Source organism: Staurois parvus, unplaced genomic scaffold, assembly GCF_062004578.1.
Source record: "Staurois parvus isolate SC_StPar_1 unplaced genomic scaffold, SC_StPar_1.0 ptg000013l, whole genome shotgun sequence".
In the NCBI taxonomy this organism is placed as follows: domain Eukaryota; kingdom Metazoa; phylum Chordata; class Amphibia; order Anura; family Ranidae; genus Staurois; species Staurois parvus.
This window is the reverse complement of record NW_028317809.1, coordinates 3165069-3190034: the sequence shown is the minus strand read 5'-3', so window position 1 is coordinate 3190034 and position 24966 is coordinate 3165069. Positions and strand designations below refer to the sequence as shown.

The window sequence follows — 24966 nt, the reverse complement described above, 5'->3', positions numbered from 1 at the left end:
AGCTGGGCTGATTTCTTGTTTGATGGCAATTTTAAAGATGAAGATATATGTAAGCACATGAATAAAGTATATTCTGTTTAAGTTTTATGGAATTACGCTATTGTGGTTTCATTTATGGTGGGCATCGTTTGGAGACTGATGTGTAGAGGAGTATAATACTGTGGCTGTGAAGATCCCTCTGGAGGAACTTTTTATTATATATCAGTACCCTGCCTGGAGGATTACCAAGCTTGTGTTTATAATTTTTTGTGTTTTTTGGTTTCAGAAATCACTTTGGAGGCTGTCTTCACCTGGAGGTTGATTTTGAGATTTTGAATGACTTTGATATTTTGAAGGACTATTTTATTATTTTGGGACTTGTGTGGTTTTTGTTTTTGTTCAGAGCACTTATTATATTTGTATTTATACTTGGGATACTAAGCATACTTCATAAGATTATCACACTTTTTGGGGTTTAAGTCTATATGCGTTTTGGGGAAGTTTGTTAATAAGGGAAGGGTACACTGTATTTGATTGTCATTATTTTGCACTAGGGGGGTTTATTTGTATTTATATACTTGGGATACTAAGCATACTTCATAAGCTCCTAAACACTTGCTTTTGCACAAAAATGTATTCTAGTGGCAAAAATAAATTGATATTCTAGCCAATAGAATCAGTTTACACTCATCTAAATGCAATGCACCCATAGTCACATATATACATACATACACACGTGTATACATGCATAAAAACACAGCATTGGAGACATTCTTCAAATGCTCCAACTCCTGGAAGCATAATTGGAGCATGTTTTCATATGTCCATGTACATGAGGCCTAAGCACTATGGAAATGTTAAGGGAGAAGTATAGCCAAATCTTTTTTGTCTGTACAGTTCATTCTGCACTCCTGTAACTTTTTTTCAGCACACACAGAGCTGGTCCAGGCTCTGAAAAGATCCTGGCTATATGGTTGGGATCCACCCAGAGGCCTGGAGCAGCCTCTTAGCTGCATCGCTCTGAGACTGAGCCAGCTGCTCCCTCCCCTCCCCAACCCAGTGCTCCAGTGAGCGCTGGAGAGGCAGAGCAGAGAGTGGTGACTGACAGTCCTGGCTCTCTGCTCAGAGTGGAGGGGAAAATTGAGCGATCAGCAGTGTTTGAACGCTCAGTTCTCAGTGCAGAGCTGGCAGGGGACAGATATAGCATTGGATCAATGCTGTATCCACCTAGGTGAGTATGAGGGTTTTTTTTTTAATAAATCCCATACTTCTTTTTTAACAATCTAAGTCAAATAGCATGACAAAAAAATTACCCAATAGTTATTTAGGTGTTTTGATTCAAACCTGCATACCTTCCAATAATAGAACTTGGAAAGGGCAGGTACGTTGAAAAAAAATAAACCTGGTGAGGCATGTGCCATGACTTAATTGTGCTAAATGCTGGCTGGGAGTAGCTTAAAGGTGCATGGTTAAATAGCCTGAACTTATTTATATTATACACTGTACACAGTCCACACTCCTTGCACCCACTAATACTCTGTAATTGCTGTGCTATGAGCAAGAGTCTTCCAGATCTAGATAAACCTAAAGAATCATTTTGATATAAAACAGAATATAGATAGTGAGCTAACGTTTTGGGATCTATTCATAAAAAAAATAGCTTTGTGAATTTGTGCAAGCATAACAAATAATGCTCCTAATGTTTGTAATATGTATGCAATGGTTTCCTTGTTGCCTTCACCTGGTGAATTTAACATTCCCTAATATTTGATCCTTAGAGAAAAACAATCATAAGAACATTGGATCATGAGAGTTCACATTCACCAATAGAGAAAATAGCCTAATACCATTGGCTAAGAACATTCGACCAGCAGGTGAAATAATATGAGGGAGGCCTCTGCACTCTACAGTCCAAACGAATGGGTGTTCGGCTGAGCCAACCTCCAGCTGCAGTGTGAAGGGAAACATTTAGCAGTAAGTATCACTACTGCTAAATGTGATGACTTCTTTATGGTTGTTAGGGAGCAAGCACTCGCCAGTGTCCTAGCAACCAGTGACTCACCCCTGTCCAGCACATTCAGCTCTCATCCAGGAAATCCCAACTGACAGGTAAATGTAGACACCCCCAAAATTCTTATATGTATTTTAAGGGGAAACCCCAAGCAAAAAATTAAGAAATAAAGTGTGCCCCCCCAGCTATATTTAGACTAGACTCTTATCCAAGCACAAAGCATGGGTGACCAGTAAAGGGGAACACAAGCGTGCCCCACCATCCCTGAACCAAATCAGGCCATCTGCCCTTTATATGGGGTGGAGGGCAATGCACTTTAGCCCTATTTTGATGAGGGAAAGGGCCTTCTCTTCCCAACCCTGGCCTGATGGTTGGGGAAAGGGGGTGTCTGAAGGCAGGGGGCTTCTTCCCTTTTAATCAAATAAAGTCCTTTATTTAGAAAAAAAAGGTTCTGCAATATAAATTCACTGTTAGTTGTATCATCCAGCAATGCAAATACATGCAATCATGATGCCTGACAGCCATTGACCTCCTGGATGATGCAGCAGGCAAGGATGCACTGACATCATCTGTTTTCAGAGGGTGGAATGCGGCCTGGCCGGTCCGGTCCCAGAGGGTAGGCTTCTGTGAAAGGTTGCGAATCCCTGGCCTGTTTCTACTCATTTGGAACCTTTGCCTGCTGCCATCACTTTCCCGCTCTCTCTACTTCGCAAAAGTGAGCCAAAACCTGTGGGCAGGGTTTGCTCACCCAAGACAGCTGCCAGGGGTCACCTGGATGCAGCGTAGCCAACCGGAATGCTGCCTTCTAGGACTTGGAAGCCATAGAGAAACCAGGTTTTCCCTGACTTTCTCTCCAGGCTCTGGTACCGCTCAGATAGAGCACCGACTACATTGGAGGGAATAGACTGCACTTGTCTACAGACATGGATTTGCATTGCTGGACGATGTGATTGACAGTGATTTTTTTTAATTAACCATTTGCTGCCTGCCCTATGGCCGAATAGCGGGCGGCAAATGTCATCAGCGTTCCGGGTGGACGCCATATGGCGTCCTCCCGCACATGTGCAGATTGCGCTCCTGCAGAGCGGCGCAGCCTGTCACCGGCCATGTACCTCGGACACGGCCGATGACAAATCTGAGTATCGGCCCCGTTGCTGGTACCATGTGACCTGCTGTGACCAATCACAGCAGGTCACATGACAGTTGTATACAATGGATGGCTTCATTCATGCTATCCATTGTATACTAGTGCCTAGTTGTGAATGGTCACAGTGATCACATGCACATGTCATGTGATTAGCTGTGGCCAAATCACAGCTAAGCACAAAAAAAAAAAAAACCCTGAATGAATTGATGTTATTCAGGTAAATGCTTGCTTATAGCAAAGTAATTCTTTGCTATAAGCAAATTGTGTAAAAAAAAAAAAAAAAAAAAAAAATACTGATCACTTCCCCAAGGTAGTACAATGTTACTATGGTAACATTGTACTACTTTGGTCATAGTGAAATATGAAAAAAAAATCTTAAAAAAAATTTAATAAAAAATAATAAAAAAAAGAAAAAAAAATATTTTTTTTTCATACTGTCACCAGTCAGTGTCCCTGATCACCGCCATGCCAGTTATATGATGACGCTATACTGCACTGGTGACAATATGTAAAAAAAAAAAATAGTGAAACTAATTTTTTTAATTTTTTAATTTTCCAAAAAATTATGACCAAAAAAATACAACTTCAGAAAACTCGCCATGCCTCTTATGAAGTACGTTGGACTGTCTACTTTGCAAAAAGGGGTCATTTGGGGGATATCTGTACTGTTCTGACATTCTTGGACCTCAAGAAATTAGATTGGCTGTCAGTACTTCAGGATTGATCAATATTCAGATCTATACCATAGTTTGTGAACTCTATAACTTTCCTACAAACTAAATAATAGATCCTAATTTGGGTTATTTTCACCAAAGACGTAGCAGAATACATCTCGGCCTAAATTTATGAAGAAGAATTATTTATTTGCAAACTTTTATAACAGAAACAAAGAAAAACTTTTTTTGTTTTTCAAAATTTTTTGTTTTTTTGTTAATTTAGCAAAAAATAAAAACCCCAGCTGTGATTAAATACCACCAAAAGAAAGCTCTAGTTGTGTGAAGAAAATGATAAAATTTTAGTTTAGGTACAGTGTTGTATGACCGCGCAATTGTCATTCAAATTGTGAGAGCGCTGAAACCTGAAAACTGGCCTGGGCAGGAAGGTGTAAAATTGCCCGGTATTGAAATGGTTAAAGGACTTGATCAATGTCACATGGATTCCCAACTGAGCTGGATGGAAAATTGTCAGGCAAGCACTTACTGGCAGGGAAGGTCCCTCCATCCACATCAAACAGCCTGTGTGTGCAGGCAATCAAAGCAGGACTGGCATTCTTTTTTTGTTTACAAACGTTTTTATTAGAAGATAAACAACAAAAATAGCACCACTTCATGAAGTATGGTATACAACAATAAAAAGGCACATAAGTTAAAAAAAACCTGGCTTATAAAACAGAGTCGTAGAAAAAGAAAGATCGAGTATATGAATGAGGTAGGCAGTTAGATATACTGAACAGTTTCACAGCCAACAAAAAGTCAATGCCAATAAATTTCTGATAACCTGTTCTTTTAACAATAAATGCCGGCAGGACTGGCATTCTTGAATGTAATCGTATACGGCACAGCAAACCATAGACGTGCACATGGTGTCCTCCCTGCTGTGGTCCAGTTAGTAAAAATCAATTACATTTTGTAACCGGATTCCTAGCTGCAAGTAGCATCAGCGGAAGTTCTGCTTCTGACCTAGAATTACAAAATTCTCTTGAAATGGAAATGACTGCACCCAAGCCCAACTTGCAGCAGTAGCTTTAACAACTGAGGTTTAGAACGACTGCAAGGACTGTGTAGAATAAATGGTCCCTGCTTCATACACACTACTTGCTCCTTGACATTCTTCAAAAAGCTTTTCTGCTACGTGCCTGCAGTTGTTTTTAAATGCAGTGTGCTGGCAAGAGCAGTTCAGTTTTCAGATGAGACGAAGAATTGCACCTCCCATACACACAGGGAGGTAGGCTTACTCCATTAGTCATATGAAGTGAATTTCTGTGTGTATTTTTTCCAGTATGGATCAAAGTTCAGTTTTCTTTTTTCTTTATTCCCTCACACAAGTCACGTTTTCAGTATGCCAGAAATACCCTGTATTGCCATCTTGTGGCTTCAAATAGAACAAAATGCATTTCATCAACGCCAAATCCAAGGTTAAAGGTGCTTCCCCATCAGTCCTATAATTGTGGTATTTAATTAAAGCACAACTCTAACTTCCAAAAAAATAACAAAAACAGTCTAGCTATTTATATCTCAGTTATTTAACCCCTTGATGCCGAGTGCACTCAAATATGCGGATTCTCAGCGGCTGGGCCTTGACGCCGAGCAGCCGCATATTTGCATGCAATTAGAAAATACATACAGTCATGGCCGAAATTGTTGGCACCCTTGATATTTCTCCAGGAAATCATGTATTTCTCACGAAACGTATTGCATTAACACATGTTTTGCTATACACATGTTTATTCCCTTTGTGTGTATTGGGACAAAACAAAAAAAGGGAGGAAAGAAAGCAAATTCGACATAATGTCACACAAACCTCCAAAAATGGGCTGGACAAAAGTATTGGCACCCTTTCACAACTGCGGATAAATAAGAATGTTACAAGCATGTGATGCTCCTGTAAACTCACCTGGGGCAAGTAACAGGTGTGGGCAATATAGAAATCACACCTGAAAGCAGATAAAAAGGAGAGACGTTCACTTAACCTTTGCATTGTGTGTCTGTCTGTGCCACACTAAGCATGGACAACAGAAAGAGGAGACGAGAACTGTCTGAGGACCTGAGAACCAAAATTGTGGCAAAATATCAACAATCTCAAGGTTACAAGTCCATCTCCAGAGAACTAGATTTGCCTTTGTCCACAGTGCGCAACATTATCAAGAAGTTTGCAACCCATGGCACTGTAGCTAATCTCCCTGGTCGTGGACGGATGAGGAAAATTGATGAAAGATTGCAACGCAGAATAGTCCGGATGGTGGATAAGCAGCCCCAAACATGTTCCAAAGACATTCAAGCTGTCCTGCAGGCTCAGGGAGCATCAGTGTCAGCGCGAACTATCCGTCGACATTTAAATGAAATGAAACGCTATGGCAGGAGACCCAGGAGGACCCCACTGCTGACACAGAGACATAAAAAAGCAAGACTACAGTTTGCCAAAATGTACTTGAGTAAGCCAAAAGCCTTCTGGGAAAACGTCTTGTGGACAGATGAGACCAAGATAGAGCTTTTCGGTAAAGCACATCATTCTACTGTTTACCGAAAACGGAATGAGGCCTACAAAGAACAAAACACAGTACCTACGGTAAAATATGGTGGAGGTTCAATGATGTTTTGGGGTTGTTTTGCTGCCTCTGGCACTGGGTGCCTTGACTGTGTGCAAGGCATCATGAAATCTGAGGATTACCAAAGGATTTTGGGTCGCACTGTAGGGCCCAGTGTCAGAAAGCTGGGTTTGCGTCCAAGATCCTGGGTCTTCCAGCAGGACAATGACCCCAAACATACGTCAAAAAGCACTCAGAAATGGATGGCAAAGAAGCGCTGGAGAGTTCTGAAGTGGCCAGCAATGAGCCCAGATCTAAATCCCATTGAACACCTGTGGAGAGATCTTAAAATTGCTGTTGGGAAAAGGTGTCCTTCCAATAAGAGAGACCTGGAGCTGTTTGCAAAGGAAGAGTGGTCCAAAATTCCGGGTGAGAGGTGTCAGAAGCTTATTGATGGTTATAGGAAGCGACTGATTTCAGTTATGTTTTCCAAAGGGTGTGCAACCAAATATTAAGTTAAGGGTGCCAATACTTTTGTCCAGCCCATTTTTGGGGTTTTGTGTGACATTATGTCATATTTGCTTTTCTGCCTCTGTTTTATATTTGTTCCAATACATACAAAGGGAATAAACATGTGTATAGCAAAACATGTGTTAATGCAATACCTTTTTTGTGTGAAATACTTGATTTTCAGGAAAAATATCAAGGGTGCCAACAATTTCGGCCATGACTGTATGTGCTGAGAGCGTGCGCCCTGTGCGCTCCCAGCACATATGTCTGTGACTCACGGAAAGATCCCTTTCGATCGGGACCTTTTCCTATCATGTGACCGCCTTGATGGTGAATTACGGTGGTCACATGAACCTAAAACCCCGCCCCACCTCCCGACTTCTGAAACTCTTAAAGGGCCAGGAGGCGCAGTGCGAAGAAGTTAAAAAAAAAAAAAAAAAGTATCTCTGTCAGCAATACTCGCCTCCTCTCTGGCGCTACACCCCCAATAATTTATTCTGCCGCTAGATGACCTCAGTCTTCTGGGTTGAGTGACGATACACATTATTTAATTTGCAGCGTTTTCTGTGCGAATTCCTCACCACATCAGAATCGCACCCCGTTCATGTGAACTGCTGCGGGTGTGTATGTTAACCACTTCCAGTCCGGACACTTTTACCCCCTTCCTGACCAGGGCAATTTTCAGCTTTCAGCGCTATCACACTTTGAATGACAATTGCGTGGTCATGCAATACTCTACCCATATGAATTTTTTACCATTTTTTTGAGACAGATAAAACTTTATTTTGGTGGTATTTATTCACCGCTGGGATTTTTTTTGCTATGTAAATGAAAATGTTGAAAAAAAGTGTTTTTCTTGTAAAATTTTGCAAATAAATAATATTTCATAATAAATCTTGGGCAAAATTTATTCCGTTATCTTTTTAGTAAAAAAAAAAAATAGGCCAAATTAGTTTATAACCAAAAAATATAATTTTTAAACATTTTTTTTTACATTTTTATTTTTTGTTATATTAGTTTATTTTATTATTTTTTTTTTTTACATACTGTCACCCTAGCATTACTGTGTCACCATGGTGACACTACTATTTTTGGGGGGTGATGAAGATTTTTTTTTTTTTTTTTTTAAACACCGATTGCTTTTACACCCATATAGGATGTAAAAGCAATCATTTTCTCTTTCTCTCTGTCTGCATTCTTGCAGCCATTGAGAACTACTGAGTGAGCTGTGATTGGTCACAGCTTGTCACATGGTACAAGGCTGTTGTGAATAGCCTTGTACCATGTGACCTCTGTGATCATTCACAGATTTCACACGTAGTAAGCAATGATGTCACAATTGACATCTTGCTTACTACTTTGCATGTGATCACTAATTGGCCAATCAGTGATCACATGATCGGGACCTCGTACAGAGGTCCTGTCCGACGATCGGTGTTTCACTCCTGGGGTGCGTGCACAAGCAGGGTGCGGGGAGGCCGTTTATAAACGGCCACCCGACTCTGCAGTGCCACCGTCCGGCCGGTCGGGAAGTGGTTAAGTTAACAACACCACGAAAGCGGTTCGCAAAACGTGGTGCGATGTGCAGAATCGGATTGCATAGGTGTGACAACCCATCTGATCTGTTTCTAGTGCGGACCCAAAAAAGGGTCCTGCACCTTTTTGGTGCGGTGCGGTTAGAGCCATACAAAATGTATGGCTCCAATCACACCGCATACAGATCACATGTGATATGCACAGGAATGTGATGCTGTTCCTGCGTGAATCACATGTGATATACCGCACAGCATGTATGTGAACCCAGGCTAAAGGCACAAGGTTTTTGCATTCCATGAATTCTGTTTAGTCTATGCATGAAGGTAAAAAACCTTCTGCATGCAGCCCCCCCTTTTACTCCCCAGTCTGGATCCAGCGGTGTGCACAATAGCAGAGGCTCTCTCAGCTTTCTCCATCCTCATTGGCTCAGATACAGCAGTGGGAGCCATTTACTCCCACTGCTCTCATTCACAACCACATGCGTCTTTGTGTGTGATTCATTTTTAATGGCACTTGAAATGCATTGTAGTGTTGCTTCAATTTGTCGCACAGCAAACTGCTTCACACGAAGCCTGTCAACAGAAAAAAGCTCCTGCTCCTTTTTGGGTGATGAGATTTACGTGATGCAGTTTGCCACGGAATTCCGTCACATGACAAAACAACACAGTGTTTGAGTTGCCATTAATAATAAATGGCACACAAACGCACATGCTGTGTTTTGCGAAGATTGCTATGAGATTTGGAATCGCAGGCAGAATTGCGACGATTCCCCCCCAGATCCCAAGTTGCCTGATGTGAACTAGGTCTCATGAAGACAATAAAAAGTTAAGTAAAGAGGAATAAAAAATACTGTCTGCAAGATGTTAACTAATATTTGGGCTCTATTAGAAGGACAACCTACAGTTGCAAGAAAAAGTATGTGAACCCCTTGGGATTACGTGGAGTTTTGAACACATGAACATCAAGGCTTTTGGAGATACTTTTGTAACCCTTTTCAGCTTCATGCAAGTGAACAATTTTTGATCGTAGGTCTTCTGAGAGCTCTTTTCTGCGAGGCATGGTTCACATCAGACAGTGCTTCTTGAAACCAGTAAACCCAAAATAGGTGTGTGTTTTTTAAGGGCAGGACAGCTGTCAGCAACACATCCAATATCATCACACTGATTGGAGTCAAGGTTGGCTCACTCCTGGCTCCAATTAGCTCTGGGAGAAGTCATTAAGCTAGGGCCTCACATACTTTTTCCTCCCTGCACTGTGAATGTTTACATGTTATGTGCAATTAAACCATGGCAACATCTAATGTTTGTGTAGTATTATGTTCAGCAGACTGTGTTCTTCTATTGTTGTGACTTAGATGACGTTCAGAGCACATTTTATGCCCAATTCATGCAAAACTCCACGTAATCCCAAGGGGTTCACATACTTTTTCTTGCAACTGTACCAACATAGTGCCTGCCATTTCTATCTTGGCATTGATTGTCTGTACTATGCAAGAGTCCTGGATCTCATTTTATTCCAAAGTCTGTGAATGAGCATGCCAGGGTGTCCCAGGTTGCCATTTCTAGCTACCCAAAACATAATGCAGTGAATAGCATTTAAACCCCATGCATACCTCAGAATACACAGGTAAATACTGATATGGGAGCTGTTTTATCTGCCAAAGGCTTTGTATTGTTGCCTATTCAGTTCTGGAATTTACACAGCTCTGCCTCACAGCACAGCCAGGAGAATGCAACATCTATCACAGGGCTGCCACTGATGTTCTCCTCCTACACAATGCTAGTTTTCTGGCTCTATCTGGCTTCAATCATTTTTGAGTCGCAGATCTTGAACACGTATGCTGTAAATGAGTACTAGAAAAGTGCCTGAATCCCATTTCTCTATCCTTGTTTCAGGTTAGATCATGAAAGCTTAGGGCTCATTCAGATGGATATTGACACCGTCCCATGTTTTATGCATCTACATGCACCTAGGAGCTGCATGCAGGTAGCCTGTAGAGGTGGATGCCAACGCAGTGGCTCTATGGTCACAACCGCATGTCAAAATTTGATATGTGCACTGGAGGCGGATGCTGATGCAGAACGGGTGTCAGCACCCATCTGAATGAGCCCTAATTGGCATAACAGCCAGGGAAGTAACTTTGTCAGCAATGCATCTTTTGGAAATTATTCATATTCCGTGAAGAGAGGAGTTTGCACAGAAGGACAGGCAAGGGGCTGCAGTGCTGCTCAGGGGCATCATGATAGTCCTGCTCAGTCTGATTGACATGGAAAAGGAATCTTAGATAAAGCACAAATTAAAATATACAAAATGCAATTTCTTTCTGGGTCTTCAAAGCTTTTCAAGACTCCACAAGGAAGCTGTCTGCAGATGCAATGGTTTCTTAATAAATAAGTATGGGGATCTAGTTTCAGCAGGTGACACCAGAAACTATGCTGACAATACAAAAAAGGCTGTTTAGTATGAATCTAGATAAACGCAGTGTAATAGCTCTGGCCTTTATAAAACTGGTTTTTAAAATCAGGAACAATGAATAACCTTTTTTAAATGGCAAGCTTTGAGCTATATGTGTTATTTGTTGTATTTGCCCATGCATGGAAATACCTGCAGCTTTTAAAACCTATCATACCTCCTTCTCTTCTGGCCAGTATTCTTTGCTGTGGTATAAAGGCACATTCACAAGGACGGTCATCCCAGTGCAGTGTGCACGACTGTTTGTGTTCATTTTTGCTCTAGCGCTGAGCTGTGTGCTTGCAACCCATATAGTGAATGGATGCGCTATGGCTGTACAGAACGGCCTGCATAGCGAGGTTGACAGGGGCACGGACCCCAACGTACAGCTGATGTGTATCCTTTCATTTTACATGGCCTACCTGCTCAGTGCTACTCAAGGGCGGACTGACAACTCATGGGGCCCCCGGGCAATAGGGGATCATGGGGCCCCTGTGTCCTTGCCCAAACTCAAAAAAGCCTATGAAAAAGGTACCAGGGACATCTCACGGGGGCCCCCGGGCAATAGGGGATCATGGGGCCCCTGTGTCCTTGCCCAAACTCAAAAAAGCATATGAAAAAGGTACCAGGGGCATCTCATGGGGCCCCCTACTGACCCCGGGCCCTCGGGCAGTGCCTGAGTTTCAAGAATGGTCAGTCCGCCCCTGGTGCTACTACATAAAGTCATCAAACCGCTCTGCATGCTGCATTTTGCGTTTTTTTTTCTCTCTTTTTTTATTACTGCACCCTGACATTAAAGTCTCATTGAGATGTGCAGCTGTCTTTTCCACCCCTATAAAAAAAATTGTACGATGGATCAATTTTTAGAGGGTATTTGACAGTTAGGAGGCTAGGAGGAGATATTCCACCTTCTCAATGCATGTGCTGCAACCTCATGCATTGCACCTGGTTGCAGGGCAGTTGCCACCCAGCCCAATTTTCTTGAATGGGTCATATTTGGAAGCAGTACTGTCTTCCAAACGTGACAGGTTTCACAGTGTCAAAAGGTGAACTTATCCATTAAGTCTTATTTGTGTGAATTTCACACAACTAAGATTTAAAGGATAAGTTAACCTTTTGACCAAAAATAATAAATGCACTTTTTTTTTTTTTTTGCAGGTAAACAAAAGTGCATTTATTTTGGTTGCAGGAGCCTGTAAAGCATTGCACCAGTGATTAGCAGATCACTGGTGCTATGCAGGTCTTCTGCAGATCTGTCAGTATATCTGCTTGCCTGTACAGGATGTACAGGCAAGCACATATACTGACAGAAAGAGTCAATGAACTATCACGGCGTCCCCCGCCAGCTCTGCACAGAGAGCTGAGCGATCAAACACTGTTGATCATTCAGTTCTCCTCTCCGCTCTGAGCAGAGTTATGACTGTAAGTCTCCGGCTCTTTACTCTGCCCCTGTAGTGCTGTGCTTTGGAGGTTCAGGCTCGCAGAGGATCGCTGAGAGGCTGGGCCAGGTGCCAGTCCAGGTTTCTGGGTGGATTCCGACCATATGGTCAGGATCTTTTCAGACCCTGGACCGGCTCTGTGATGTCAGCCGACAGCACGCTTTAGCCTGCTGTTGACTGAAAACCATCACAGGAGTGCAGAATGAACAGCACTCCTTTGATCCATAGAAGTATTATTTATTTCAGGTACTTATATAGCACTGTCAATTTACTTATATATTGTACATTCACATCAGTCCCTGAACCTCAAGGGGCGTACAAAGTAAGGTCCCTAACTTACATTCATGCATACACATACTAGGGCCAATTTAAAGGCAAATTTTCTTTATTATTTTACGTAAGTTTAACAAACAGAACATAGGAAGTATAAAAAAAATGAGTACAAATACATAAATGAAAACCATCATAGAGGTGGTTATGATCCATGTGGGTAAATGAAGATAGTGCAATATAACAGTAAGAGGAAGGATCAATAGCCCATATTACAGAGGTAAAACATAACAGATTGTCAGGGGGGGTATCCCCCAGCACGATGTATGGACCAATATGGAAGAACTCCACACGACCAAGATGATAAATCGTAATTGAAAAAGAAAAAAGGGAGGAGGAGAATTAAAAAAAAAAAAAAGGGGGGGGGGGAGGGGGGAGGAAACAGACAAAGAAAAGAAAGGGTCCATGGAAAGGATATCGAAGGAGAAAAAAGAAGGGGGTGGGGAACAGGGATGGCAGTAAGCAGCAATGGGATAGCTCCCCACACATGTCTCATGGAAACAACCCTGACGCACATAGCACGGCATGCGTCACAGAGTCCGACCAGCGGATAAGCCAAAATGAGATCGAGATGAGAGGACAAGGCACAACTTCACTAGAGCGCAGCAGGGGCACGCATATCACAGAAAGTCGTAGAGGAGGAGAAGTGAAGCCAGACCGACCACAATAGCTACTAAGGCCAATTTAGATAGGATCCAATTAACCTACTAGCATGCCTATGGAGTGTGGGAGGAAACCAGAGTACCTGGAGGAAACCCACACAGGGAGAACATGCAAACTCCAGGCACATGGTGCCGTGGGTGGGATTCAAACCAACGACCCTAGTACTGCCAGGTGGAAGTGCTAACCATTTAGCCACTGTGCTGCACAATACATAGGGGTCGATTTACAAAAAAAAGAAAGTTCAAAATCTGGTGGAGCTGTGCATAGTAGCCAATCAGTCCCTAATCCTTAAGGAGTGTACAATCTAAGGTCCCTAACTTACATTCATACATACACATACTTGGGCCAATTTAGACAAGATCCAATTAACCTATCAGCATGCCTTTGGAGTGTGGGAGGAAACCGGAGTACCCGGAGGAAACCCATGCAGGCACAGGGAGATCATGCAAACGTCAGGTAGGTGGTGCCGTGGCTGGGATTCGAACCAATGACCCCAGTACTGCCAGGTGGAAGAGCTAACAATTTAGGCACTGTGCTGCCCAATACATAGGGGTTGATTTACAAAAAAAAGGAGAGTGCAAAATCTGGTGGAGCTGTGCATAGTAGCCAATCAGGTGCTAACCATTTAGCCACTGTATAGCCAAAAGAGCTTTTGACATACATCTCCTTTAATTGAACAAGCTGAATCTAGATGATGATTGGCTACCATGCACAGCTGCACCAGATTCTTAGTGCTGCAGATTCATTAAATCTCCCCCATTGTGTCATTAACCCCCAAAGCAAAAAAAAAGAAAGAAAGCATATTCAGTACCTTTAATGGTATTTATCGGTGTCCCTTTATAATGGCACCATCTGACAGGATATCTATGAAAATCCTTTGTACATCAGCTACTTCTCCCTTGAAGATAGGTTCATACTGTTGTGGGTGGTACAGGAGAATGGGTTGTACCTGCAAGAAACACAAGAAAAAGTCCCTGATCCTTTTTTTTAATAATTTTTTTTTTTGCTTTGGGACGAATGCAGTTTCACGGTCTCAAAAATGTGTGGGTTTTCTGATACATGGGGATTTTATACATAGTTACATTATGGTATAGTTTGGTCATGATAAAGCCTCATGCACACGGGTGGAAAAAAATCACCGCTTTTAGTGGCATTTTTCTTAAATAAATAAATATTCCAGCCAAAATGAGTTTACATTTATACACTTCTAAACACCATATGCCCATAAACACACATAGTTATGCACCAAAATGAACATTTTTATGCTGCATTTTCCTGCCAGCTCCTGGTAGAAAAATGCAGTGTAGATAGGAGTTATTTAATGCATAATATTTACATATTCACATAGTTAGTCTTGCTGAAAAAAGTCCATCCAGTTTAATCATTAAATAAAAAATAAAATTTATAATCCTATACCCACAGTTGATCCAGAGGAAGGCAAAAAAACCTGGCAAAGTATGATCCAATTTGCTCCTGCGGGGGAAAAAATTCCTTCCTGATCCCCCGAGAGGCAATCGGATATTCCCTGGATCAACTTTACCTATAAATGTTAGTATCCAGTTATATTCTGTGTATCTAAGAAACAATCCAGGCCTTTTTTTAAAGCAATCCACTGAGCTGGCCAGAACCAACTCTTGAGGGAGTCTGTTCCACATTTTCACAGCTCTCACTGTGAAGAAACCTTTCCGTGTTTGGAGATTACATTTCTTTTCCTCCAGACGTAAAGAGTGCCCCCTTGTCCTCTGTGATGACCTCAGGGTGAATAGCTCTACACCGCGTTCACTATATGAACCACTGATGTATTTATACATGTTGATCATATCCCCCCTTAATCTCCTCTTCTCAACAGAGAATAAATTTAGTTCCTCTAATCTTTCCTCATAGCTGAGCTCCTCCATGCCTCTTATCAGTTTGGTTGCCCTTCTCTGTACTTTCTCCAGTTCCCCAATGTTCTTTTTGTAATTGGTGCCCAAAACTGAACTGCATAATCCAGATGAGGTATAACTAATGATTTGTATAGGGGTAAAATGATATCTCTCTCTCTGGAGTCAATAGTGCACCCCTGTGTATACAGTCTAAACTAGCGGGCTGAATGGGAAAAAACTGATCCGATTGTGGATGCGGGAATCCTCCCCGCTGTGTCATTGTATTCTGACAGTGGGGAAGCCTCTCCTGCTTCCCCGCTGTCAGAATACATGGATCAGCAATGCAGCCTATTGGCTGCAGCACTGATTGAACTGAAATTTTCCAGCAGGCCCGTTCATGAGAATTCAGTCAATAGATTGACATCTTATGAACACTAATGGCCATACATGGATCGAAATTTAGACACTTCCTGCTGAATCGGCCACATTTTGTTCTATGTATGGTCAGCTTAAATGAAGAACAATACAGGCTTGTTCACACGTGAAAATAGTAATCTAACACATGGAAATATGTTTACATTGGTGATACTCTTGTCCCATAATCATGTTTTTATTTTATGACCTATATTAGGAAAGTACCAGCTGAAATATGTCAGGCTGCCTGTAGGTTTTACACGCAATCAAAAGAAATTCCCAATCATGAAATATGTTGTAGTGTTCTGAGGATGTAGTTGCATGTATCACCCATTATTGTATCCTAAACGCCGACAGATTGTAGTAATGTCTGCATTATCGTTGTTAGAGCTCAGTAAACTGAAGCTGTTTACTGATCAAGGATATAAAACATTCATGTGTTAAAGCTATTTGAGGAAAGAAATGACATTAACTGATCCATTCTGAAAAAAAAAACACATTTGTGTGTCTCGCAAATCATTGGCTTTACATTTCCTGTTAGCAGTTTGTGGGCTGAATGTGTCATACAGCTGACTCATATTTTGTACCATTTTTAATAATCTTACATCACACAAGAGAAGACAGATTATCATGCCAGATCAGGAGACACAGTAGTTCTTTACGTAACTAAATGTTGTTAAAGCCCAACTCCAGCCAAAAGAAAAATAATCTCTTGTACCCACATGGAAGAAAAATATATTTGAAACATCGTCAAAATACATCGCCAAAATCCGCACGTTCCTAACCCCAGACACCACTAAACCGCTCATCCACTCCCTCATCATATCACGACTCGATTACTGCAACTCCCTCCTTACTGGCCTGCCTCACCGCTGGCTATCCCCCTTCAGTCGATCCTGAATACGGCTGCCAGACTCATTCACCTTTCCAACCGCTCCATCTCCGCCACCCCCCTCTGCCAATCCCTCCACTGGCTTCCGAATGCGCAACAGATCAAATTCAAAATCCTAACACTGACGTACAAAGCCGTCCACCATACTGCCCCGAACTACATCACTGACCTAATATCCAAGTACCACCCAGCCCGCACACTCCGCTCCTCACAAGACCTCCTTCTCTCTAGTTCCCTGGTCTGCCCGCCTCCAGGACTTCTCCAGGGTGTCACCCATCCTCTGGAACTCCCTGCCCCAACCCATCAGACTATCACCTACTCTGCTCACCTTTAGGCGCACCCTGAAAACCCACCTCTTCAGGGAAGCCTACCCCACCCCCTGCTAACTTGCCAACCTCCTCCACTCTTCCTACCACCCCATCCCCCACAGCTATCTCCTCCTGTGCCACCATCCCCTCCCTCCTAGATTGTAAGCTCGAAAGAGCAGGGCCCTTGATCCCCTCATGTTTTGCATTGTATTTTTATTGTTCTGTCACATGTTCTGTCCCCCTTTGTAATGTACAGCGCTGAGTGAACTATTGGCGCTTTATAAATACTGTATAATAATAATGATATTTTAAAAATGTTCTTCGCAAATATATTGACATATATTTGAAATGCTACAATTTTGGCCATATTCAATATATTTCAAAATATAATTTAATAAACATATGTATGTATATATGTATGTATAGCATGTGGAAATGTGTTTTTTATATATTACAAAATAAATGAAATATATTTTTTATAAATATATTTTTCAGATTTTTTTTAACATATAAATAAGTAATTTTAACATATATTCTTACATATATTTGTAAATCCCAAAAATGTAGATTTGTATTTTTAAAGACATACAGTATATTTAAAATGTATTTTTAAAAATATTTTTCATATATTTTGTAATAAAAATGCTTTTCAACATGCAGTGTGTGTATATATGTGTGTGTGTGTGTGTGTGTGTGTGTGTGTGTGTGTGTGTGTGTATATATATATATATATATATATATATATTTTTTTTAAATATATTTCAAATATATTTTTCTTCCATATGAGTAGTGTGGGGAATAATAATAGGGGATTTACTTACCCAGTCCTCTGCACCTCCCTGCAGCGTCTGCACCCCCACGTTCCACCTGTCTAGGGTTCTGACATCATCAACACCAAAGCAGGGTCCATAGCCCTTCCCTGGACATGTGGAAGCTGAGGAACAGTCCAATGCCAGAACATAGGGGAGTGGCGCCTGCTGAGGAACAGAGGATCAGTTAAGTAAAACTGTTTCTCCTCTCCCCTGGACAAAAAGAGCAATAAACCCTTGCAGTGAGATCACAGCCCCACTACAAGGGATCATTTTTTTATCTATATTGAGTTTGGCTTTAAAGAGTATACACAGCCCAGTATTTTTCTGTAGTATTATATGCAGCGGGGAAGGATTTGAAACCCTGCCAAGTTTTTGTTGCTGTGTCCCTATTAGATTTACACACTCTCTTTGCCTGCTAACCATTGCCAATGAGAGAGGAAAAAAAAGGCTATACATACATTTTAAGGACTTTGTTGCGACTCTACGCGGTGACCTGCGTTATTCTGCATTGGATAAACACAGTTCACATAGAAAACAGTTGTGTTCTATGTACCCGGTTCAAACCACAATGCTGGTTTGATGTGCAGTGCATGGCAGTGCAGACAAATCCTGCATGTCTGCATTTTTCTACACCACTCTGGATGACACCTATTGTTATCGGACAACAGCACAATACACTGCTAGCTGTGCAGTCACATGAACAAAGTGTCATAATGTAACATTTCTAATAAAGATGAGTCAAAAAAAAACAAACAAAAAAAATTAAACTCTGCTGGAGCCAACACTGCACTAAGTTGTGTTTTACAATGCAGGCTAGTGTGAATGTAGCCTAAGGGCTCTTCTTTTTTTTTTTTTTTTTTTTCTTTTAAATGTTTGTTGGCGTGCATTTTTTATCATGTGTTTCCTCTGTGTTCTGTTCACATTATACATGTGCAGTGACATGCAGAATACTACAGCTCAATAGACGTGAAAAATGAACATGACTGCCCATTCCATATGTGAGCACATAGATAAATGTTTTGAACAGTCCTTTCAGTATGCGCTGTGCAGGATACAAATGGGGTTTGAGTGTGTTGGGACTGGCTGGTGATCTGCTTAAATATGGCATCTCTTATAATTAAGTGTTCTTGCATAGCAAGGAACACTTATTGTTATCTCACATATATATTCTTATTCTTATTATAGCCATATTTGCCACGCTAACTCCTCCCACAGTTTTTACACTACAAAGACAAGTAATATATCAAAACGTGCGGATTGTTCCCGATCGGATTGCTATTACTTTGTGGAACGTTTCGCCGAATTGTTCAAGAAATATCGCGGTTTTTGCGGCGAAATTTTCCCATAGGAATGCATTGAGCAGCAGAGCACAGCTAGAGTGTGCAAAGGAAAAATCAGAAAAATCAGAACATGATTTGTAAACTGCCATCACTCTGTCATTTTCAAGCCCACCTACAAATATCTTATATCAAAACGTTCAGCTAACCCTGCTGTCACTAAAAATGTCCATGGCTAGGACATACTCCTGATAGTTTTCAGAATATGACCATTTGTTTGCACCTCACCCCTCCCATTGACTTTCATTGAAACTCCACTTTAGATACCTGACATTTTAAGGGACGTTTTTAAACTGCGACTGTGCCTTCATTTTTAATATTGCAGAGACATACTATACATCAAAATTTAGGTCTGTTTCTTGTGATTGTCACAATATAAACCTTTTCACGGTAGCATTTATACTTTTAAAACTACAAGCGTTTGAAGTTGGCAATCGCCAGTGAACTTGGCAAGTTTAAAAAGCCTGTTTAGAACAGACATGCTGACATTCCTCTCAGAGTGAGTTGTCATAGCAACCCAGCTGTCTCAGCACAGTGAGCCTACTCCGCCCTCTCCAGGTGCAGCAACCAAAGGTCACTCAAGAGGCAGATGACTCACCAGGCTGGACTGTGAGCTTCAAAATACAAGCTGAAATGCATTTCTCACTATCAGGCTTGCAATGTGCACTGCTTACATTTCATCAATCATTTGGTAAAGGTTGCGGCAAGAACACTTTACACAATTTCCCCAGAAATTGTAGATTTTCTAGGTGTTCTTGCAAGACCACTTATTGTTATCTCACATATATATTCTTATTATTATAGCCAAATTTACCACCCTAACTCCTCCCACAGTTTTTACACTACATAGACAGTAATATACCGAAACGTGTGGATTGTTCCCGATTGGTGTGCTATTACTTTGTGGAACGTTTCGCCGATTGGTTCACAAAATATCGCCATTTTTGTGGTGAACGTTTCCCATAGGAATGAATGGCAGAATGTTCAAAACTAGAGTGTGAGCTGACAAAAGCTAGAGTGTGAGCTTAAAAATCAGGACATGATTTCTAAACTGCCATCACTCCCTCATTTTCAAGCCCACCTACACAAATCTTATATCAAAACATTCCGCTATCCCTGCTGCCACTAACAATGTCCACAGCTAAGCCATAGTCCTGATAGTTTTCACAATATGACCATTTGTTTGCAGCTCATGCTCCACATTGACATTCATTGAAACTCCACTCTAGCCACCTCAACTTTGAAGGGCAATTTCTAAACTGCGACTGTGCCTTAATTTTTAATATTTCAGAGACATACTATGCATCAAAATGTAGGTCTGGGTCTTGTGATTCTCACAATACAAAGCTCTTCGGTGTAGGATTTATATTTTCTAAACTACAACCGTTTGAAGATGGCAACTGCCAGTGAAGTGAGCAAGTTGGAGCAGTTTGTTTTTAACCGCTCTACTCTGCCCTTGCTGTAGAGTGAGTTGCCATAGGAACCCAGGTGTGTGATCAGGCAGCAGAGTGACAAAAGCTAGAGTGTGAGCTGAAAAATAAAAGTTGAAATGCATTTCTCACTCTATCAAGTTTGCCATGTGCACTTTTTAAATTTGATCAATCAATTGGTTAGTGTAATTTTCACTATCTTTACTTACTCCAAACACTCCACACAGTTACTCTGCCCACTCCATAAAGTTACTCTGCCCAGTCCAACCTTTTCATAGTTACTCCAGCCACTCCAACCACACAACAGTCACTCCGCCCACTCCACACAGTTACTCCGCCCACTCCAGTTGTAGACTACTGGTGGAGGCAACACTTCACACAATTTCCCCAGAAATTGTAGCTTTTCTAGTTTAGTATTGTCCTCCAAATTTAATATGGTTTCTGTGGCTTCATTCCACAGCTGTCAGAATTTTGCCCAGTAAATACAAATTTAAGTCCTCATGCACACTGGACGTTTTCAGAAGGCTGGTAACGTTAACGGTGTAAAGTCACGTTAAAAATGTGTGTTTTTCAGCTTTTTTAAGCATTTTAGCATTAGCATTTAGCAGAGTTTTGCCACATTTACATTTTTTTTAACAAAATATTTTTTTTTTGGTCAAAAAAGTCCAAAAACGCCAGTTTGCGGCAATTTACCGCGTTTTGCCACATTTTTCAGCATTTAGAGCATTTTTACAGCTAAAAATCTTCTCTAGAAACCCACTAGTCCTACGTTTTTTGTCCAGCCAAAAAAAATGTTGATTACAGTCTATGTGTGTATGGACACATAGGATAACATGCTGGGGGGTTTACTGGCTGTAGAAAAAAATGTCAAATGCCAAAAACAGCCGCTGTAAAAACATCCAGTGTGCATGAGGACTAAAGCTGAACTCCAAGTACCAAAAACTCATTTAAATATATTCCTAGCCATACAAGATGTAAATCTACTTTGAGTGCACCAAATGCCTTTGCACACCAAGATTCAACTAAAAATTGCATGGCTCCTGTGGACAATGGGGCTATTTACTAAAACTGGAGAGTGCAAAATCTGCTGCAGCTCTGCATAGTAACCAATCAGCTTCCAGGTTTTAGGGTTAATTTACACTGCAGCTGATAAACTCACGTTTAGGAACTTTTCAGCATTTTTTTCAGCAGCCCCAGAATTCTCCCTAATGTTTCCTATGTGTCCATGTTCACTATGTTGTTTACAGGCAGTTGAGTTTACAGTTGTTTTTTTGAATGCACCAAACTTGCGTTCAGGAGTAGATTTTATCAGCGTTTCAAATGACAAATGGTTGTAAATGTGTGTAAACGCATTTAACCGTGTTTGCGTTTAGAAGCTTTTTTTAACTGTTCCATGACCAGATGCTGCCCAGAGCCTTTTTTCATCATCAGAAATGCATGCAAAGTGTTTTCCATGTATTCAAATGGACCCGGTACACCAGCGCAGTCAGTTCCAGGTTTTGCGTGAAGGAAAAAAATGGTAGAACGTGCTGCATTATGCTCATGATGGGATCCATAGTGAAGACAACCAGAAAAGACAGGTCATCTCAACACATACTACACTCTCAGCTTCTGCTCTCTCTATTTCTCCTAAAATGTCTGAAATAGTTAATTTTTTACTATTTTTCAGTGCATTCTGGGCATTTTGGAAGGTCTCCTGAAGTTATCTTAAAAAAACGCTTCTAAATGCAAACGCACATAAACGCGGTATGCAAACGCAGCTAACAGACGTTTTTTAACCTACGTTTTCTAGCAGTCAGTTTCCATCGTTCAGAAGTGTTTTCCAAATTCCCCGTGTACATGGAGCCTTATTGTCAAAGCTTAACTGAACAAGCTGAAGTTAGAAGCTGATTGGCTCCCATGCACAGCTGCACCAGATTGTAAGTGCTCCAGTTTTAGTAAATCTAAATGTCTGCTTATCCCAAAGTTCAACCCATTAAGCAGGAATTTCCCAAAATTCAAACTGTGAATGACCCGCATAACGGTTAGAATTTGGAAAAATCCAAACCCATATTAACCACCTCCCGCCCGCCATATAGTAATATGACGGGCGCAAGGTGGTTCTCTCGTTCTGGGATGACGTCCTCCCATTCTCACTGCGCATGCGTGGCTCTGGGAGCGCGCAGCGTGGCGATCGGCGGATCACCGATCACGGAAAGAGCCGAAGATGTCTGCTCGGTCATGTGATCACCTGTGTCCAATCACAGCTGATCACATGTAAACAGAGAAATGCCGGTTATCGGCATTTCTCTCCTCTCGAGCTGTCACGCTGACAGCTTGAGAGGAGAGCCAGAAATCGGCTTTCCGCGGAGGGGACATGTACACTGATCATCAGGGCACTGATGATCAGTGTGCCCTGATGATCAATGTAGCCCCAGCATTGCCACCTGTCAGTGTCCATCAGTGCCTTATGTCAGTACTCATCAGTGCCTCGTGCCAGTGTCCATCAGTGCCACATATCAGTGCCTACCAGTGCACATCAATGCCACATATCAGTGCCCATCTGAGCTGCCTTTCAGTGTCACCCATCAGTGCCAGTCAGTGCCACCTATCAATGCCAATCAGTGCCAGTCAGTGCCACCTATCAGTGCCAGTCAGTGCTGCCTATCAGTGTGCACCTGTGCCGCCTATCAGTGCCTGTCAGTGCCGCCTAACAGCGCCAGTCAGTGCCGCCTATCAGTGCTGCCTACCAGTGCCATGTATCAGTGCTGCCTTTCAGCGCCCATCAGTGATGCCTGTCAATGCCCATCAGTGCCACCTACCAGTGCCTCCTCATCAGTGCCACCTATCAGTGTCCATCAGTGCAGCCTATCAGTGCAGCCTCATTAGTGCACATCAGTGAAGGAGAAAAATCACTTATTTACAAAATTTCATAACAAAAACTAAGAAAAAACATTTTTGGTTTTTGGTTTGTTTAAGAAAAAATAAAAAACCCAGAGGTGATTAAATACCACCAAAATAAGCTCTATTTGTCACAAAAAAATGATAAAAATTTCATATGGGTACAGTGTTGCATGACTGCGCAATTGTCATTCAAAGTGCGACAGCGCTGAAAGCTGGAAATTGGCCTGGGCAGGAAGGGGGTAGAAGTGCCCTGTAGGCAGGAAGGGGGTATAGGTGCCCTGTAGGCAGGAAGGGGGTAGAAGTGCCCTGTAGGCGAGGGGTTAATAACACAACATTACCACCTGGAGGTTTCTTGAATATCGATTCTATACTTGTATATATGGAGAGGCTGCACCAGCTACTTCCTGAGATGACAGCAGACACTTAAATTGCCACATAACAAAGTGCTGGGAGGATTACATGAAGGAAAAATGAATACCCCCCCCCCCCCCCAACCTTTGTAGTTAAGAAAGCTGTCATTTTACAGGCGGTTGCCGTGGTCCTGCTCCTGTGTCCAGCTATGGCATGAAAATTCAGTTGAGAGCCCTCATAAGCACACTGGTGACAGTTATCAGCAGAGGCATGATTTGAATGTTACTGGCTGAACCTGCTCATTTGCATATCTTTGCAAAGGATTCTGGGAAATGGGTTTTGCCACCTCAGGGTTGATCAAATCTGAATTATTTGTGTTTTTAGATGGTTTATAGAGCCAGAAAGATTTGGAAGTGAACATAGAAGCCAAAAAAGAGATTTTAATGTTAAATTCAAATTTGACTCTCCATAGGTTGATATTTTGGTAGTTCGGGCGGTTTAAAAGGAGTCGAGGTTACTTAGTAGTTGGAGAGGATGGGAAAGCTCAGTGACACCAGGTGAAGGATCTCTGGGGCCAACCCAGTGACACTGAGGTGAGGATCTCTCTGAGTGGAAGTTCATTGATACTCATGCGAGGATCGTTCAGCGATTACTGACAGGAGTGATACCAACATTAGGATCTCTCTGGGGAGTTCAGTGATACTGACAAAGGGGATCTCATCCAATGAAGTTCAATGATACTGACATATGAGGATCTCACTGGAGAAGTTCAGTGACACCTAGGCCATAGATACTTCTCAGAGCCTAGAACCCCATTCCAGAACACTTGGAAGCTGAGCATGATGGTTGTTCCCTCTCATTTTTAAGTGTTTTTGCATTTGAGACCCCTTACTGTTATCTCACATATAGATTCTTATTATTGACAAATTTACCGCCCTAACAACTCCCACAGTTTTTGCACTACATAGACAAGTAATATACCGAAACGTGCGGATTGTTCCCGATCGGATTGCTTTTACTTTGTGGAACGTTTCACCAAATGGTTCACGAAATATCAGCGTTTTTGTGGTGAAATTTTCCCATAGGAATGAATGGCGCAACTAGAGTGGGAGCTGACAAAGCTAGAGTGTGGAAGGAAAAATCAGAACATGATTTGTAAACTGCCATCACTCCCTCATTTTCAAGCCCACCTACACAAATCTTATATCAAAACGTTCAGCTATCCCTGCTGCCACTAACAATGTCCACGGCTAAGCCACAGTCCGGATAGTTTTCACAATATGACCATTTGTTTGCAACTCACGCTGCCCATTGACTTTCATTGAAACTTCACTCACAGCCACCTGAAATTTGAAGGGACATTT

At 41.8% G+C, this 24966-nt stretch overlaps 1 protein-coding gene and 1 long non-coding RNA gene across 3 annotated transcripts in view; one reads left to right on the top strand and one right to left on the bottom strand.

Moving 5' to 3' along the window:
- PSD3 (pleckstrin and Sec7 domain containing 3) overlaps positions 1-24966 on the top strand; it is a 661118-nt gene that overhangs the window by 64040 nt on the left and 572112 nt on the right. The gene's annotated exons all lie outside the window — the stretch shown is intronic.
- LOC149473576 (uncharacterized) overlaps positions 1-24966 on the bottom strand; it is a 108848-nt gene that overhangs the window by 27721 nt on the left and 56161 nt on the right. The window contains exon 2 of one of the 2 annotated variants that reach the window (XR_016312418.1): positions 14122-14259. The exons of the other annotated variant lie outside the window; for it this stretch is intronic. This is a non-coding gene — a long non-coding RNA (uncharacterized LOC149473576). The remainder of the gene's footprint in view (positions 1-14121; positions 14260-24966) is intronic. 2 annotated transcript variants of the gene reach the window in all.